Source organism: Chinchilla lanigera, unplaced genomic scaffold, assembly GCF_000276665.1.
Source record: "Chinchilla lanigera isolate Chin_1 unplaced genomic scaffold, ChiLan1.0 scaffold00071, whole genome shotgun sequence".
Taxonomy (NCBI): Eukaryota; Metazoa; Chordata; class Mammalia; order Rodentia; family Chinchillidae; genus Chinchilla; species Chinchilla lanigera.
In genome coordinates, this window is record NW_004955472.1 from 7339986 (window position 1) to 7354440 (window position 14455).

The following is a 14455-nucleotide window of genomic DNA, read 5'->3' on the forward strand; positions in this document are numbered from 1 at the left end:
TTTATGGCATTTTACCTTCACTTATTCATCTCCCTAGCTGTGCTAGATAACAAGATCTATGTTTTTCCATTTTTGTATGTCACAGCCTAGCAAAAATTTCTAACTTTAAGAAATGCTATTTAAGTTTCCAAGTTTTTCAGGTTCTCCCAGATAGCCGCCATTGGTTAGTTTTAGGGTGCTGGCCATGGGGCATGCTTCCGGTAAACATTAGTTGAATGAATATAATGAGTATAATAAGTATTCGTTTCCTCTGCAAAAAAATAATTTCCTGCAAATTGAGTAAATTATTCTCATTATGTAATCAGATCCTCTCCCCAGAAAGTCCATTGAATTTGAGGCTTTTCACAACATACCTCTAATATTTCAAAGATATGAGGCAGGGATTTTCGGTCTACTTGAAGTAATAATAACGTGTCATTTTCTGCTTTTGCACTTGTACCGCACTGTCATCCCTTGCTGAAATACTTTTTAATTAATTGTGATAAATTGCAAAGCACTTTTCATCAGAATAATTAGGGCAATGGTAAATACCCATCTAGAGTGGACATGGAAGAAGTCTGATCTAGTATTTGGAAAATCATTCCTGAACCCAGAGTTAGCTCAGTCTGGCACCTTCTGGCATGTGTGGGTGGGGAACGTGGAATGCTTTGAAAGCTGAATGAGTTTTTCCAGTTTTAAAATTCCCTTATGACTAAAGGAAAACAGCATTTGTTATTCAAAAACACCATTGCTTTTTGTGTGTTTGTTTTGTTTTGGTGTTCTTGCTTCTTTTGAGTCCAACTCTGCAAAAATCACTCCCAGATTTTGCTTCATGTATCTCTTCTTGACATTTCTGTGGACATAAGTGATGTGGAAACTTCATCGTACTTGTTCAGAATATTCAGAACAAATGGGGAAAAAAAATTTTAATGCTTAGACTGAATTCTATGGAGAAAAATTATGTTTCTGCTTATCACTGTAGACAAATCGAATCACTGGGGACAGGGGTCTCACAGCAAGACTTCCAAGGGTAAAGCCTGTTTTTCTACTTGCCAGCCTTGTGACCTTACACAGGCATTCGCACGCTGCAGTAGCTCGGTGTCCTCATCTGTTCAATAGAAGTGAGACTTGAGCCAACATCATAGGGTTGCTTAAAGCCTAAGTGGCGGGGCTGGGGATTTAGCTCAGCGGCAAAAGCGCCTGCCAGGCAAGCGCAAGGTCATGAATTCGGTTCCCGGTACCGGAGAAAAACCAAAAAAAAAAAAAAAAAAAAAAAGCCTAAGTGGCTTAGTACAGGCAGAGTGCTTGGATGCGTAACTGAAAGAATAAATGCTCAATAAAATTACTTTGTAGCTATTATCCTCATGACTATAATCAGTATGCGATGAAATAGAGTTCCCATATCTGATTACTGAGCCGAAATACTACACTCGTTATTCTAGGAGAGACTTGCTCAGTAGCAAGATTGTTTTATTAGCACGAACCCATCGCTGCCTCCCTCACTGCATGGAGCAGAGAGCTTGGCCTTAGGTGAAAGTCTTTCCGGGGAGTGAGAGCAAATATGGTATTGAGTGGCCTCATCCTGTTTCCTGAAGTGTCCACCTTATTCTATCTTCACTGCCGCTATTAAGACCACCATTTCTGGTTCTGATTTAGCAGCTTCCTTTCTTTGTGATCTCACCCCTCACCACTCCTGATCCATCTGCTCTGTTCTTTTTCTGCACAAAAGCCAGTGTGATCTTTCAGATATGAAACTCAATCTCTTCACTTTAGAAACCCTCGGTGAGCGCCTTCGGGATCTGACTGCAGCGTCTCCGCGCCCTTGGCTCTCGTTGCTCGTCACTCCGTGTGAAGCCCTCCTGAGCCGCGCCTGGTTTTCTCCGCGCTGCCCTGGCTCCTGACAGTGAACCTGTGCGTGTGCCGCTCTCATTGCCTAAAGTTTCCCACCGCTTGTATCTATCAGGACTGACGCGGGGTGGCAGGTTCTCCCAGTCCCCTCCCCAGCTTTGTCTGAAATAGTCCAGATTTTAAACTCTGTACGCCAGAGATACAGTCTGTGACAATTTATACCTAATTTCCTGGCGTAGGATATTTTTATTAGCTACACGGCAAATTAACTGCCCTCAGGGTTCTTCCTGGTTTCTGTATGTATAGGCTAACATCACACTTAACTCATTATTATGTGTTTGTTTTCCCATTAGACAGCTGTACAAGGCTGGATTCTTACCTTACACATCGAGTCCTCCGCTTCTGGCATAGTGCCTACTGTGAAGTGGAACTCAGTGAGTTAGGAAGGAGTGAACCAATCAGTGAACAGTACATACGTCCTGTTAACCTCATTTTAAGTTTCCCCAAATTCCAAGGCAAAGGGATTTACAGATTTCCCTTGCAGTTGTTGGGTGTTTTCCCAGGGATACCACTGAAATTATAAACAAAAGCTGGCACATGCATACCTGTTACTGGATGGTGGGTCTTTCCCATGGCCTTCATCACAGGTTTTTTTCCCTAGCTTTCATGACGTTCTTTTTTGGGGGGGGAGGGGTACTGGGAATCGCACTCAGGACCTTGTACTTGCCAGGCAGGTGCTTGTGCCGCTGAGCGGTATCCCCAGCTCATGACATTCTTAAAGGGGTCTCTGATGCTCCAAAAGATACCAGTCTGTGCTTCTTGTTACCCTAGGTGGATGAAGCAAAAGAATCACAAGTTTGAGGCTCACCCTGGCAATTTAGCAAGACCCTGTCTTGAAAAAGCAAATCAGCAAACAAACCTGTGTTCTAAAGTTATTTTTTTAAAATTAGCTGTCAAAAATTTGCACTTTAGCTTGGGAAGTCATTTCATGCCTTTTGACCCTGATGAGAGACAAGCTTTGTGCCTCTGCAGTCTGCCTGCCTCTGCCCGCCCTCTGCTACTGCACTCTGGCAGTTCCAGTGGACAATAGTGGGTGTTTCTCCTGGGTGAATATTCAGTTGGGTGCCCCCTCCCACGTCCATCTGAAGGAGCAGTTTGAGACTCATTTGCGTGGTTTTCTAGAAGCATCAAAGATTTGAGCCCCCAGAGCCAGCACCATGTATTACCTTATCCCGGCAGTCAGGTTATGGAAGGGTTTGTTGTTCCGAACTGAGAACCTTCTTGGATGCAGTTGGGATAAACATTTTCTCTGACTTCCATCAGTAGACTCAGCACTTTTTTCTAGCCTAGACTCACAAAACAAGAGGAGACTAGAGCTTCTCTAAGGAGCTAAAAAACACACACACACACACACACACACACATTTTAAAAATAACTTGACCAAATGAATTCATCTGGCAAACACAACTTCGCTACATAAACTTTATAGAGTTTCACAACAGCAGTTCCTGAATATGTAAACATCAGGGTCCGCGTGAGCTGAGTCACTCGGTGAACAGAAAGAGTCCCTGGCCCAGACTGTGCAGAAGTAACGAGCGCCTGATAAAACCAAAGGCCGGTAACCTTGATGTGGAGACAACGGGGCCGGTGAAGCAGTCTTGCGGCTCTCCAAACCAAAAGCCAGGCGGCAAGGAGTGGAGGTCCAGGGGCTACAGCCTGTGCCTCAGCTTCTGGTTCGGATCCTGCCAGCCCCTGTTTCCCTTGGGAAAGCCGGAGTCTACACACTCTCATGAAGTCAGAGGAAGCCCCTGCAGGTCTCACCATGTGTTCTGTTGACAACATAATGGTTCCATTGAAGCTGTAATAACATATTTGGCTAACAGAGCCCATACTATTGTAATAACTGTGCACAGTCCTGGGTTTTCAAGCTTTATGATAATATTATGTTCTCTGTAATGGGGCCCGTACTGTTCTAATGTATTTTCACCAAGTCTGTCTGGGTACAAGAGTAACACTTGCTATGAATAATAAGTACAGGTATTTTAGAGTGTATAGCTGTCCTTCAAAAAATACTTTGTTTCTGGCATTCAGATTCTTTTAATATGGGGAATATTATGATAAATACTATGTCTTAGAACTTTCAAAAATTCAGCAAGAAATGGGAATTATCTTGAAAGGCTAGAACATACAGCCCGCAGGCCGGGGTTAAAGAATGTACAGTATCCCAGAGATGTGGAAAAGATGGAGGCAAACTAACATAGTTCAGATATATGAAGGATCATAGATCAACAACATTTATGAAATTATGGCTGTGTGCCAGGTCCTTTATGGGCAGTTGCACATTTAAGTTTCCTAGTAACGTCTTAAAGTGAATATACCCATGGAACACAGGAGCACTGAGTCATAAGTTAAATGACTGTCCAGATGTGATGGACATTTTCCACAAATATTTTCTTTTTTTTTCTTTCTCCTTTTTCAGCCTGGAAGTTGGATTGCACTTTCCCTGGTTGTAGCACTCAGGCACGACCACGTGACTCTCCCTGGCCAATAAAGCATAAATAACGTGTCACTTTTCCAGGGAAAGTTAAAAACCCAGTGACTCAGCCTCCTCTTCACTCTGCGACATTAATGTTCCAGGGAGCAGCTGCTCTTCAGCCTAGGTCCTACTGAGAAAGTTACCGGAGCAGAGCCCCTGCTCCCACACCCATGAAGATGTGCACATTGCATAAGCAAGACTCTAGCCTTTGCAGTTTTAATACACAGGTTTTGGGAGTTGTTTTACCATGGCTCCACAGAAGTAAAACCAGTAAGAGAACTGTATCTATCTACCTATCCTTCCAGACATTTATTATAGAAATTGACCCACATGTTTATTGCAGACTAAAATCCCACACTCTGTCATCGTCAAGAAAGCACAAAGGCTTAAGAATGAGTGTGTGTGTGTGTGTGTGTGTGTGTGTGTGTGTGTGTGTGTTGAGGTCCTGCTTGTGTAAGTCCCAGACTCCGCATGCTCAATAGCCAAGAGCTCTGCTGTACAAGGACAAGTGAAGACGGGTATCTAACATGCTGTACTGCTTGATGGGCTATTTCATACCTAATTCCAGTAGGAGGAAAAAAAGATCATTATTTGCAATGACAAGAACTGAGACTTCCTCATGGAGCAGATCAAGACAGATGGGTAACATGAAAGGTGAGGGGAATCTGGGGAACTTCCATCAAAGACTTACTCAGAAAAGAAAAAGTTAATGAATATGATAGCTGATGTATTTCCTTCTAAGCATGTTTAATCTACACTTTGAGTATGTTTGCTCAGAGGAAGTTCTACTTAAGGGAATATTTTTTTAAAGAGTTCTTGGTTTGGAATTGGCCTTTGTTTCAGGGCCTCCCTGTGGTTGACCCTGAGCATTTTTCCCTATAGGCCTCATAAATATAATCTTTCCCCCACTACTTTACAAGACGGTCTCCATTTTCAGTCTACCAAGAACCCAAGTGTCTCGCTGCAGGTTCCCCCAAACTGACCTGAGATGAGAACTCCAGTGCGGGTGATTTTGTGGGAGGTGACCTCAGGAACACGAAGGAGGAAAAGCCAGTACAGGGACAAATTTGGCAAGTGGCCACTTCGGGCAACTGGAGCTATATTTTGCGTGGATGTCTAAGAAATGTAAAGAATGTCTCCCATAATTGCCCACCCCAAGCATCTATTCACTGGCTCTCACTCTGCAGCGGTTTCCCCTAAGGTCTTTAATGAGCCCTCCTGCACTGCCGCCCAGGCGCTGCGCTTGATCCTTCGCTGAACAAGCTCCTGCAGCTGTGGAAACAGTCTTGCAGCGGGCAGCAAAGCCATGCCTGATGTGCCTGGCTGTCTGGGAGACCGGCCACTTTATAAACTCACTGAAATTAGAAATATGTTCAGAGCTCTAACACGGTGCACCAAGCATAGTGTACTACACCAAGCTCCGCTCCCTAGCTGCTAAAATCAATTCTTTTAGGGCTGAGGGATGTAAGGAGGATGGATGTAAGGAGGTACAAAATTATGACTGACAGCGTCGAAGAGGCTCAGTGTAAAGCTGTCTCTAAGGTGTGGAAAGTGATATTTATTACCCAAGGTCCTGGGAGGATTGGATGAGCTGAGATTATATACATATGTATAGATAGATAGACAGATAGATGAAAATGCCTAGCACAGGTGCCGGTACAGAATGGATGCTGCATGGTTAGCTGCTGCTCTGTACCATAGGCAAATGCTCGGGACGAGGGCATAGATGGTGAGGCTGATGGCCTCGAGGGGCCTTCCGGAATGATTCGGAGATCTCCCCTGCCAACTGCTAACTGTATGGGAACTCCTGTTCTAGCAAGTGATAGAAGCCCAGCCCCAGCAACTTAAAAAAGCAAACCACTGACGCTTAGTGTTGCCATCTGGCGCTGCTGAGCGCGGACACTCAGATATGTCACCCGCACGTCCTCTCTGCGTTTCCTGCAGCTCCTTTCCTTATGTTTCTCTTTTGCGTCTGACGGTTTCACCCATATTTGGGCGTGGGTTAGAGCGGATGGTTAAGATGTAGCCACAGAGAGCTCCAGCCTGTGTTTCCCTCAGTTGGTGACTTCAAGGTCCATGTATAAATTCTCAGGGAAGAATTCCTACCTTTGGTGCTGCTGGGTTCCGCATACCTCATGGCGCCTTGGAAGGTGCGGTCTTTGATGGCATTGGAGCCTGCTGCATCACACGAGGTGGGGCAGGGTGCTTGTGCCCGAAACAGGGTATGGAGAAGAGCTGCTGGCTGCACTCCTCATTAGGACAGAGCCAGGAGGGCGGTGAGCAAGCTAGCAATACAGAGATAAGCAAGAGCGGTTGTGACAGGGTGGCCATTGCTTGCTACTTCTGTGTAATGGGAGAGTCACCTTGGTAGGCCCCTAAAGTCACACCATCCAGGAAAGCAAGATTATTTATAGCTTCTGCCGCGCCAGCAGAATCACATATTTCCACCCAGGGGCTGCATGTGGCTCCATGCTGAGCTTCCAAACACAAAGCTGTTTTGGAACAATGGAAGGCTCAGCACATTCATTTGGTGTCAAACAAAGCCTGACTGTACCACCCTCTCCCTGCGCGTCCTCTAAGGTCCTCAAAGAAACAGACAGAACGTTAGGGAAAGAAACAAGGAACAGTTGTAGCAGGGCAGCACACCCCAGGTGTCTTGGACTCCATGAAAAGATTTCTTATGACCTTTTTGTCTATTGCTATAAAAATAAAAGTGCAAATTTTTCAGATACAGAAGTATAGAAAAGAAAATTATGTGTTATGATTCTACCCAGAAAGTCATTAAATTTTACATGCACTTCCACAGCCTTTTCTAAGTACTAAAAACTGGGGTTATAGAGAACATGCCGCCTGCTCACGTGCTCTCTTGGGGCGGGAGCCACACGCGGTGTCCGCGGGGGTGAGCGTCGAGGCTCAGCCCTCAGCCTGCAGCTTCGCTCCTCAGACGTGCACATTCGCTTTCTTTCCTGATACGTAATGCACATGAAAAGAGGCACAAATTATAAATCTCATTGAACTTTTGTTTTTAATAGCTATCGTGTTAAAAAATAGCTATCGTGTGTTTCATTATTGGGCGATACAAAGTATATCAAGCCTCAGTTGATGAATATTACTCTGCCAGTTCATCCTAGTCTGGCAAACATTTATGGAGAGTCTGCTTATGAGCCGGGCATCCTTTTACTAATTGAGGCCACTACATTATCCGTGTCAGTTATTACTGCCACTGTAATAGTACATTACAAATCTCTCCAAAATTTACCAGTTTAAGGGCTGGAGGCCCTTGGAGTGGAGGAGGACTTGTCCAGCGTTTGTGAGGCCCTTGGCTCAGTCCCCAACATCACACAAATAGACGAATAACATGTTAGTAGCTTAAAAACCACAGCCACTTAATTATAATTGCTCTGGAGTCTGTGGGTCAGCTGAGCACCGCTGGTCCGAGGGGCCAGGCCCAACAAAGTTCATCTAGACCACGTGTGAGGTAAAAGGACTCCTAGTTCCTCAACAAAGATGAATTCAATGACCCGTGCCCTGGGGTGCAGTAGTGAGGGAAGAGGCGGGGTAGGAGAGGGAGAGCAGAGGGAGGAGAGGCAGGAGAGCGCCGTGATCCCTGGCCAACGCCAACAGCAGAAAACCACTCCCAGACCAAGAAGTGCCTGTGCTGTGTGTCAGGAGGTCTGGGTCCCAGGAGTGACTCTGCCCTTAACAAGCTTCGAGACTCAAGCTGCTGCCTGGTGTCTGTGGGCCTGCCCTCCCCCGGCAGGCTTGGTGTCACAGAGCTCCTCTCCATCCCAGGATCGTCTCACGAGTGTATTTGCTTTTCCTCTGGCTCCTGGTGCTGAACAGCAATGAGAAGCAACTTTCAACGAAAATCTAGTTTGGCATCTGCCAAAAAAAGTACAAGGAAAGAAGATGAAAGTGTAATTCAGTTTTATAAAAAGAAGAATTGTTGTTCTGGACTGTTGAGTAGAAATCTTAAGGAGTTAGTTGGCTGTCAAAAATTATCTTTGGAACAAGGTATTAAAAGTGAAAAAAAGGAAGAAGGGAAGAGGGAGGGGAGAGGGAGAGAGGGCCAGAAGAAAAGAGGAGGGGAGCGGGAAAAGGCAGGAAGGAGGGAGGGAGGGAGCAGAGGAGGGGAGGAAGGAAGAAGGGAAGGAAGAAAGGGAAGGAGGGAGGGAGGGAAGAGCTTTAGGCAGAAAGACTTAGGAGAAAAAATTAACTAAAACTTTCCCAAAAGTCTTTTCTGAGAATTTTTTTTCCCCTTGAAATAGCATTATCAGCGCTGTTAAATACCCAAGGCAAACCTCTTTCATATTGGACATGAAACATTATCATAATTGAGGCTGGCCAGAGGCCACTTAGACATTCAATAATTACTCCACCCAAGTGGCTTTCCAAATGGTAAAGTAGCTTCTTAAGAGGAAATGAATATTGAGCAGCGAATCAAATCGAATTGAAATCTCAAGAAGATACCATCCTGAGTAGGTAGAAGAGCTGGAGGATAGAGAAGGCCAGGCTGAGTGGCACTGTCACTTTTGTCTGTCCCTTAATTATGACGTGAAAAAAAAAATCCTGTTTGATTGGGTTTTTTTTTTTTTAATAATGCCAGTAGGGAAAGGGGTGGTTTGGAGAAATCCCCAGTTCATCAAAAGCTACCTTCAGCCTGAGAGCAGAAAAGTTTCTTTCCTTTATTTCTTACCCTAAGCATTCCAGGAGAGCTGAGGAGATGGAAGAGGCCTCTCTGCTTTTGCCACCAGGGTGGCTGGGAATTAGTGACTGATTTGGCTTCTGGTAATGGTAGTGGGCATTCATCACAAAAACAGAAAGGCTGTGTCTGTCAAACTGAGAAAGTGCGTTGGAGACCTTCGTTATTTTCCTATTTGGAAGATAAAGGGAGTTATGTCAGGCCGGAAGCATCCATGGCATACTGCCCTCTCCTTTTATTAAGAGCATGGCTTTCCGAACCTATCCAGCACACAGCAGTCCGATTTTCCCATTTGTGAATGGTGCTAAAGGTTATGTACTGAACCTGGGGGTCCAGGCTGGGGTGTCTATAGATGTAACTACCTTAGGCTCTGTTTCTCCTGGCAAACTAACTGTCCTTGGATCCTATCTCAGCCAGCCTATTTCATGGTGGGTAAATTCCTCTCCGTGATTTAGAGTACTGAGGCAGATCGTCGGTGTACCACACCTGGCTTGTGTTAAGTGAGAGCAAAAGCACCAGGCTCACGTCTGGAAGAGAAGGGTCACGCATTAGATTCATGTTGAACACACACACACACACACACACAGAGTTGTGCTCAGTAGGGAGATCTGAAGGTGCACTGGGTCACTGCGATCAATAAAAACATATCCTAAAAGCAGAAGCAATACATATACTCTTTACAATAAAAATATTTTAAAATAGCTTGGGAAAAAGCATTCACTGTACACTTAAGAATGAAAGGTAGGACCGGGCATGGTGGCGCACGCCTGTAATCCCAGCACTTGGGAGGCTGAGGCAGAAGGATCGTTGTGAGTTCAAGACCAGCCTGGGCTACAAAGTGAGCTCAAGGCCAGCCTGAACTGCGTAGCAAGACCCTGTCTCAAATAGACAAAGAAAAAAAAAAAATGAAAGGTAGGAAAATGTCTGCTGTGATTCTAAACTGCACCATCTTGAGCAGCCGTCACTGATACAGCTTTGCACAGTGCCGTAGTCCTTCCTGGCTCCTGGGTCTGACCTCTCTATGCCTCTGTTCCACCTCTGCAAATTGTGATTAATGTAATGTGGATTTCAGAGGAGATTACTACAGACAGCCAGTGTCATTACTGTTAACGTGGTAGAGAGTAAGGTAGCAGAAAACAAGGCATACGACAGTACACGCTGCTTGTCCTGGTTATAATTGCCATTAATTACTTCAGCATTTAGGAGGAGCCGTGCATATTTCATTTCCAGGACCCAGAGTTCATGACCATAAATTCTGTTGTCACAGTTGCTCCCATAAAGCACTGAGACAATCTCTTGAGCACTGTGATTAGTCAGGGTCCTGAAAACAAAATCAAAGCAGGAAGTGTGTCTTAACCGTTGAGCATGTGCTAGGCGCTCCGATTTGGGGACTCTCCTTGCAAGAGTTGAAAGGGTGGACTTTGCCAGCTGTTTGCTGGTCACCTGCCTACAGTACTTGTAATGTAGCACCGCACAAGCCCAGGGACACTAATCAAATTCGGTAAAACAAGATCAGCCTCTCACCGAAAGTGAACCTGGGCATCGCTGTCCACAGCCGGTGGGGCTATGCTTGTCAGCAACGGGGCAGTCGCCTGCCCCTTGTGCCGTGAGATGTTACGATGTTACCATGATGGCACCTTCCCAGTGCTGGTTGGCCCTTTTGGTGCCCTCTGAGGGGAAACAATAAGAAAGCAGTTTGGTAACAGAAGCTTTTGGATTTTTCTCACAGTGTCATTGCCTTTTATAGGAAATGTATAAAGGGTGCATTGCAAATGATGGAAATTAATTTACACTGACTTGGCCAGAGAATGTGAATGTTATTCATTCTATACCAAACCACCTGGAAATTTTCTCTTCTCGTTCCCCGTTCTAGATGTCATCCCAAGGGTGACGGTGACGCTTCTGGATTCAAGGTTGACAGTAACACGTTGGGGTCTCTTACTCTCATGACGGTGGGGCCGGTGTGGGTGGACTGAGGACCAAATGTTGGAAAGAACGATCAGTGATATTCCTTGAACACTTAGCAAGTGACAAGCACGGTATTCAGCCAGCTAGATACATTTCTTCATCAAATCCATGCAACTACCTATTTCGTTTTTTGTTTTGTTTGAGACACGATCTCACGATCAGGCTGGTGTCACGTTCACTATGGAGCCCATGCTGGCCTCAAACTCACAGCAATCCTTTGTCTCACCCCGAGTGCTGGGATTATGGGTGTGCGCCACCACGCCCAGGTATCTTCCTGCACTCGTATCTCAGTTATGGAGCAGGACTCAGTTATGGGTCTGTCTGACTCTGAAGGGCATCCCTTAATCCTACGTCACTTTGTCTCTGGAACCTTTCAGGTGAGCCTGGCCCCTCTCTTTTCTCAGAGAGCCACAGTTAAGATTCGTGAATGCCCGTCCATACTCCTCAGATTTGTTCCTAGGAACATGGAGAGGGTTCTCGCACGCAGCCTAAAAGCTGACGACTTCATCTCGGACAAACGTGCACTGTGGCCTTTTCCATATGTGTGTATCAGGACGCAGAATCCTGGCCAGACCAGGGCCCGTGTTCAGTCTTACGGTTGTGCAAGTCACTCAGCTGCTCCAGCGAGTCAGTTCACCTGAGAGGTGGACATGGTAAAAATGCGGCTGTCCAAAGGTCAGAGTGGGCTAGTCGCCCTCACTGTCCACTTTTGCTCTTTGGTGACTTTATGAATCTAAGACATATGAGGTTTTGCTCTGGACCCGGAACTATGGGCCCATAATTGCCTTTTTAAAAAACAATTTGGCGGAGTCTACAGTCACTGAAAACATTTTACCGAGCAAGTACGGTTTTCTCTTTTGTTTACTGCTGTCTGAGGCACAGCTTCAGTCGTGACTTTGGCAGTTGCTGCAGGTAATGTTCCTCCACTAATAACTGCTAACAACCACCATTAAACTCCTTTGATCTTTAGCCCAGCACTGGGGTCCCAGCCCTTGTTATCTAACTCTATGCCTCCTCCTCACACCAACTAGATTAATCTCGGTTTCCAGAACACATCCCACATTTTCCCTCCACCTTCCTGTACTTTTACTCTGGTGATTTAGGGTCTAGGTCCGAAATGACTGGCCCACCTAACTCCGACCACGTCCACCACTTTCAAGGTCAGTGCAAATGTCCCGTCCTCCCCGAACCTCTGCCAGATTGTTTCAGTCAGATTTCATCTTTTCCTGTCTCTATGCTCCACAAAAATTGATTGCGCCTTTTAAAAAATCCTACACCCCTCTCATAGTCTTCTTTGTACTGTTCTGTTTGTGGTTCTCGTAATTCTTATTAGGTTGTAAGAATCTTGAGGGTGAGACCCAGCCTCTTGGGTCTAGTGCAGTCTGTGTCCTTCAGGATGGAGAATGTGCTCTTTTGCCCTCACCTCTCCTTCGCTTCCTCCTCCTTCTCCTGCCTCTTCCCCCTTTCACTCCCCTTCTTCCCCTTTGCTGCCTCCTCTTTCTCTGCCTCTTAGTCTTCATCTTCATTCTCTTGTCATTAACCTCATAATGAGGACCTTACCAATCCACAGGACCTCATCAGCTCTAGATATCCTCCAAAACCTTTGTCTCCCAATACCATCCCTCCGGAGGGCAATGGCCTCAGCATATGAATTGTGAGCCGAGAGAATTCAGCCTGCATAAGCAGCTACACATTTATCAACCAAACCTGAGGATACAGCAGTAAACTACATGCTCAAAAATCCCTGTTTCATGCAGTTTACATTCATTTTAGTAGAAAAAGTGTGTGTAGACAGACTAATGACCCCAAAGATTACGTAGCATCTCTTCACAGGCAAAGGGGAACTGGTTGCAAGTGCAGTGAAGTTTGCCAGTCGGCTGACATTAACAGAGAAATCTGGAAGGGCCCAGCACAGTCAGTAGGGTCCTTATAAACAGGAGTGGAAGCCACAAAGGTGAGAGCGATGCAGTAAAAGGATCTGATCTTTCATCACTGGCTTTGAACAGTAGAAAAAGGACTACAAGGCAAAGGATGCAGGTGGCCTCCAGAAACTGGTAAAAACCAGAAAATCCATTCTTTCCTATAGACTTCAGGAAGGAACTCAGCCCTGCGAAAAGCTTTATGTTAGCCCAGTGAAGGCGGCACTGCACTTCTAACCTCCAGCACCACAGCACATTTCTATTGTAACTCATTACGTTAATGGCATTCTGTTCCGCAGTCACAGAAAACGAATATGGTCAGTAATAAAGTAAGCAGATGACAGCGCATTCTATGGAGAAAATCGGAGCAAGGAACGCGAACGGGTGTGTCAGAGAGAGTGGTTGTGCTGTTTGTTCGTTTTTTGAGACAGGGTCTCACAGTGTAGTCCAGGAGGGCCTTGAGCTCACTGTGTAGCCCGGGTTTGATTTCAAACTCACAGTGATCTTCCTGCCCCAGCCTCTTGAGTGCTGGGATGACTGGGTTGTGCTTTTAAATAGGGCTAAAAGGGGAGGCTTCGGACTTCTGAGAAAAAAAGCTACAGAAAGTGAGGCAGTATCATAGCCATGAAGTAGCCGAGCAATCAGGAAGACTTGCAGACAGGGGACACAGCAAGTACTAAGGCCCTGTGGTAGGAGCGTCTCTGTCATTTTTGGCAGCCAAGGAGGGCACCACGAATAGAGACATTTGTGATGGGAAGCTGGTAGGAGAGGATGTGTGGACAGTATATGTTCCTACATTCTACCGAATATATTTCCAAACCAGAACATGTGTGGTCAGAGTTACAACTGTCATTCGGCACTGCTCAGTCAGTGCGCACTAAGATGCCATCATAGGGAGAGAGGCCCAAGACCGAGTTCCTTTTCTCAGGAAGGCAGGGGGCTTGCATGTGAAGGCTCCTACCCTGCACTAAGAATGCCTTCTATACTTAGTTTACCCTTCAGAATCACCCTGTGGGGTTCATAATTGCTCCACTAGCTTGCACAGGACAATGCTGAGGCCTCAAGGTTGTAGGTAGGCCCAGACCGTTCGGCGACAGGTGGTAGGCTGCAGCCACGCTTCAGAGATCACGGTCATTCCCCTGCTCCCAGCTTGCGCTAGGAACTTAGGGTATTTTCCAGTGATGAATGCTCCGTTCTGTGTCAGTCAGTCCATGGCGTCTGTCAACAACCTGAAGGTCGCGGAGGCTGTAAGCCCTTCGCTTTTCTCTGGCGGCCTTCGAAATGGCTGCTGTGGACCCAGAAAGCATCTTTTCGCACCGACATCTTTCCTGACGCCCTGGCCCGAGGGTCGGTGCCTGTTCCGCAAGGTTCAGAGCCCCCTTCGCATCTTTCCCGGAGGGAAGATGATCCTGAAGGCGGTCAGACTTCGGGCCCCTCGCAGTTGCTTTTGCACAGGCGGCCGCCAGGCGGCCCCTCCGTGCGCCCCGCGCCGGCCGAGGCTGG